This window comes from Tenrec ecaudatus, chromosome 1 (assembly GCF_050624435.1).
Source record: "Tenrec ecaudatus isolate mTenEca1 chromosome 1, mTenEca1.hap1, whole genome shotgun sequence".
In the NCBI taxonomy this organism is placed as follows: domain Eukaryota; kingdom Metazoa; phylum Chordata; class Mammalia; order Afrosoricida; family Tenrecidae; genus Tenrec; species Tenrec ecaudatus.
In genome coordinates this window covers 59,598,351-59,603,754 of record NC_134530.1, presented here as the reverse complement: position 1 = coordinate 59,603,754, position 5,404 = coordinate 59,598,351, and the positions used below count along the sequence as shown (strand labels likewise).

Here is a 5,404-nt window from a genome sequence, read left to right as displayed (position 1 = left end):
GACAGGTGGAGAGTAAAACCGAGAGGTGGTGGCGATGGGGATTTGATAAGAGGATTTTGAAACAGCCCTTGGGGAACAGACTGGGAACTTGTGAGAGGATTATGTGCTGGGCCGAGGCCCCCAGGAAGGAACAGCAAACACACAGCGCTCCTTGGAAGACGCTCTTCCTTCCCCTGGCTCAGCTTTTCCACCACACAAGTGAGGGTCCATCTGCATGCTGCTCACCTGCTGAGGATGCCCTGGAGATGCCAGAGGGAGAGGCGCAGAGGCTTCAGCCGCTGAGTTCCTACCGATGTCGCCAGAGAGGAACATGATATCGGCAGCGGCATCTGCCTGCGGGATCAGAGCTCTCCAGGGTCAGAAATTGTGACTTGGCCCTTGTCATCTGGAGAGAGGCAGGCAAAGAAGGAGGATACAAAGACTGTTCTTCCAGGTTTGCTGGTCTCTCTGCCCCCCTAGACCCACGGATTTGCTGCTGAGCCTAATGTCCTGGAGCAAAGCTACAGGGCAGTGAAACCGTTTGCTCACTGAACTGTCCTCCCAGGCTCAGGGATGTTGAATCAGCTCAGGCCTCCTCAGGATGGAAGACTCTGAGTTTGATTTTGTGTAGACGTGTGAGCCTCTGTGAGTGTGCACATTACAAACACATGCCTACATACACATGGGACTAAATGGGAGGGTATGAGTACACTGCTCTGTGAGAATGTATTTGTGAGCATATAGGGGAGTGTATGTGTTTGTGTATATTTAGGCATGTGTGAACACGTGTCCTGGCCAAGCAAGTAAACTTGTATGTGATTCTGTGCATGCCAGGTAGGTGGATGGGAGCCTTTGTGTACTTTGTGGATCTCTGAGGGTATGTGTCTGTGAACCTGTTTGTGTGTGTGTGTTTTAAAGCAACTTTTATTGTGAATTTGCAAAGGCATTTGACCGTGTGGATCATAACAAACGTTGGACAACCTTGAGAAGAACGGAAATTCCACAACATTTCATGTGCTCACTCATTCCACATGCACCTGAGAGGCTGCTGTGCAGACAGACCAAAGAAAAGCTGCCTGGTTAGACATCGGGAAAGGTGTGCGGCAGCAGCATTATGCCTTCTCACCACACTTATGCAATCTGTATGCAGAGCAAATCATTAGAGCAGCAGGGGGCATCAGGATTGGAGGAAGGCTTATTAATAACCTGCGATATGCAGATGACCTCACCTTGCGTGCTGAAAATGAGGAGGACTTGAGCATTTGTTATTGAAGAGATCAAGGATTTCTTCCTTCTATATGGATTAAGACTCAATGTAAAGAAGGCAAAATCCTTACAACCGGGCCAATAAGTAACATCATGATAAATGGAGACTAAGATAAATCTGGTACTGAAAGAATTTGTCTGTAGCAATCCACTGATAGAAGACACCTATTTAAACATGTTTTATTTATAATAAACCCATGCAAATAGGAACTGGAGCCTGACTAGCAATCCATTTATGACTTTCTATAAATATTCCTCATTTGATCCTTACAACCTTGTGAAGGACACAGAATAAAACATTCAATAAGAATCACACATATTCCCAATCAGAAATTGTGTTCAAAGCTTCTGATAAGACAGAAAAGAATTCCATACACAGAATGACACCGATAGGTGTCAGATAGTGTGCTGCATGTGTGTCTGGTGTATGGGAGTCAGAGTATATTTTGTTAACGTCAGCATGAATAGTGGAGACATGGACACTGAAGTACACCTTTCCTGGTGTTAACACCTTCACATTTGCCTAGGTCAAAGAGCAGTGAGAGTGCGGTGGGGGGTTGTGTATGTGAGGGTGTCCCACTTGATGGCACAGGTGGAGAGAGGCACTGCTCATTGGAGATGTCTAGCATCACATGGCGTGGTAAGTGGGCACCTGTAGCCCTTGAGCATACCACAAGAGCAGCAAGACGTCCAACCACGTATTGCTACAGGGCCCAGTTATACATGGATTGTGACTGCACGGGAGACTGGCATCTCTTAGCTCTTGAGTTATTCAAGTCAATGATATAGATCATCTCAACACTCACTGCCATTGAGTTGATTCCAACTCGTGGTTTCTATGAATTTTGTAAGCCCCTTTTGAGAATTAGTGACCTGACAAGGGGAAATGAAACTCTGACTGAACCTCTTGTTGTTAGGTGCTGTGGAGTCTGTGTTGACTTATATAGAACCTAGTCGTTACATGTTGGGCTGCGATCCAAAGGGGCGGCAGTTCAAAACCACCAGCAGCTCCTTGGGAGAAAGACTGGACTTTCTACTCTTGTAAACAGTTACACTCTCAGAAACACACGGGGGGTCGCTCTGAGTCAGCGTTGACTCGATGGTAGTAAGTTTGGTATGTACAGTGGCACAAAACATTGTCCAGACCACATAAGCTTCCCTATGTTTCAGTCCATTGTTGCAACCACTGTGTCAATTGAACTCACTGTGGGCTTTTCTAGGAGAAAAAAGAACCCCAAATTCAAATATCTTTTACAGGGACTCTTTTATTAAGCCTCAAAGAGACAATGACAAATCATTCTGCTGAGGGAACTCATCCGCATGAGACCATAATGATGTCAAAAACATGTGGCTAATTATAGACAATAGAAAATAAAGGAAATTATTTTTTAAAATCACAGCTGGTGGAAGATCAATTCATCACTTTCATCACTGTCATAAGCCGGACGACTGAAGTGGAGGAAGGACCTTGGCTGGGATATACACATAATTTCAGATTAGAAAAGCTTGCAGGATTGATCCTGGAGCCCTTTCCTCATTTGGCTACTTGATGGTCAAGGTGTGATCTATAACCATGTGATCTTGCTACCCAAATTTCCATTTGCCAGGTATCTATACATTCAGGACATGTCCAGGCACGTTCCGTGAGGGAAAGACCACTTCTTAGCCCGGGAATTGTAATCTATATTCAAACACTCTACCTGGGGACACAACTGCCATATTGTTGGTTCATGACCAGAACAAAGTCCATGAAGTCGAATAGAGGCTGAATTTATGTTAGGACTCAAAACAGTTAATGCTCCCACTAAAAAGCAGTTTTTTCCTCAAATCAAGTGTTTTAGAATTTAAACTCGAATGCATTCCCTCCTCTGATCATAGATTTTACTAAAAGTTCTTTGGTTATGCTTAGATTGATGTGTTCTCTTCTGCACAGACTAATTGACAGCTCCTTTACATGGCTGCTTGTTTCAGAACAAGCTTTTAAGGCCCCAAATGTTATCCTTTATGATAGCAGGCATCATCTGATTCCTCACTGCACTTAAGTTATCTCATGAGGGTAAATTGGGGTGGGACTGTTAGGTTTCTTGGGCGGGTAACACCTTGGTTCTTGACTTCACACAAGAAAGAATTCATGCCGAAGTCTGGTCTGTAATCCAAGCAGGTTTTTATAAAGGATGGGAGAAGTGTCAGGTTTTACAGTCTCAAAAGAGTACACGCTATTTCAGGGAAGCATGCCAAACCATGCGGAACCTGTGCTGGGTCCCACAACTGTATGCGGACAACCTCCTGGGACTGTGCACCTACAGGTGGTGACCTGTGGCCACGGAGACCACAGCATGGCCCCAGTGCAGAAGCGGGATACAAAGAAAAGAGATTCCTCTCTGACCTGCCATGATCGGGAGCGGGAGTCCAAGAGGGCAAGTGAGAAGAGAGGCAGTGGGCCCCAAATAGGCCCAGAGCGGGCACTGAGGGGGTCCCCACCCAGACAGTGCGTGGGCACTCCTATCTCCACCAGCCTCTGATCAGGAGCAGAGCAAAAAAAGAGCAACCTTCCCGCAGCCAGGATATTTAAAGCCTCTGGCTGGGGAGGCATAGTTGATGGTATTGGTTGACCCATTGGCTGACTTAAGCCCCACCTGGGTGGGGTCATGAGCCTGGGCCTAGTTTGGGCCACCCAGGTGTAATGCCCACCTGACTAAGGGAGGGGGGTGCCATTGGAGTATGTCCAGTTAAAGTCTTTATGAATGGCTAATGCTTGCCTGATTTTTCTTCCCAATCTCCTGTAGGGGGTGCTGTGCAGGCATGGGAGGGACAAGCCCCTGTCCCTGTGTCTTAGCTACCTAACAGGACCACATTGTGAGACCTACGCATTCTTTGTTTAGGTAATTCTATTAGACAGGGTTCTCCAGAGAAACAAAATCAGAACACTAATGATTATATATATATATATAAATAAACAGTTAATCTATAAAGTAGTACAAATGGCTCAGTGCAGCTCACTCCGTGAGACAGTTGTGAGACACTGGCAGTCCTTCAAGTCTTGAGGGCCACCAAGTAGTCCTCTGTGAGTAATTCAAGTTATCCGGTCACAGCAAGGCAGGTCATCAACAGTCAGCCAGATGACAGGGTCCCACAGTCCCCAGCTCAAGCGATGTATACTCCAGTGGTGTGGTGAAGCAGGTCTAGAAGGAACCTCAAACTATGGGAACACAGTCCACGGGTTAGGTGTCCCACACGTAGTGTAGCTTGCAAGTTGAGGCAGAGAACAAGCTGAGGCAGCCACACACTGGTCTGATGATCAAAAAGCAAGAGACTAGAAAGGCAAGGCTCGCCAAGCCATTTATCTCTCTGCCCTTCAATTAATCCCACATGTGTTCATTGGCCATGTTGGCACAATAAACCTACCTATCACAGTCATACTCCTTCAAGTGGGTGCTCAAGTCTATTCACAGACTATATCTTATCCATATATACTAAGGGGTACCTCACCCCAAACAGATTTTTTCAGAGCTATGTATTTACATTTTTTAACAAAACAACCTTATCACCTTCAAAGTACTCTTTTTTTTTTTTTTAAAGATTTTTTCTTTATTATAGTTTGCATCAGCTAGCCGGGTTCATTTCAGCAACTTCACTGCCAGACCTGGGGGCAGAGACTGCTTCAGCTTCTCGGCCTTCTCCTTGTCGGTGATGACCAGGGTGTAGAGGTACCTGCTGCACCGCACCTTGAACTTCACGTTATCCTTGTTCTTCTTGATCTTCACAGACTTGGCGTCCTTTCGCCGCGCCGTGAGCAGGAAGTCCTTGATCTCTTCAATTTTGCGAGGCATGGCGACGAGGCGCGGACCGGCACCGGCCGGGACTTTCAAAGTACTCTTGATTACACTTAAGACACTTGTAAATTCTGTGGTTCCATTCTTGGAAACATTTTTCAAACTCATCTGTTTAAATGGCTGACAGCACCTCCCTCTTTTTTTTCACCTCTTCTATATTGTCAAATTCCTGTCCTTTCATGTCCCTCTTCATTCGAGGCGACGGAAAGAAATCTCATGGAGTGAGGTCAGGTGAGTAAGGTGTATGGGCCAAGAGAGGCACACTGGTTTTTGCCAAAACCTAGCACACTGAGATGGCTGCATGAGCAGGTGCATTGTTGTGGTGG

The 5,404-nt window shown here is 46.0% G+C and overlaps 1 pseudogene; it reads right to left on the bottom strand.

Annotated features, from left to right (window-relative positions):
- Window positions 1-4,806: 4,806 nt before the first annotated feature.
- On the bottom strand, window positions 4,807-5,102 carry LOC142434410 (large ribosomal subunit protein eL38 pseudogene; annotated as a pseudogene).
- Window positions 5,103-5,404: the final 302 nt, after the last annotated feature.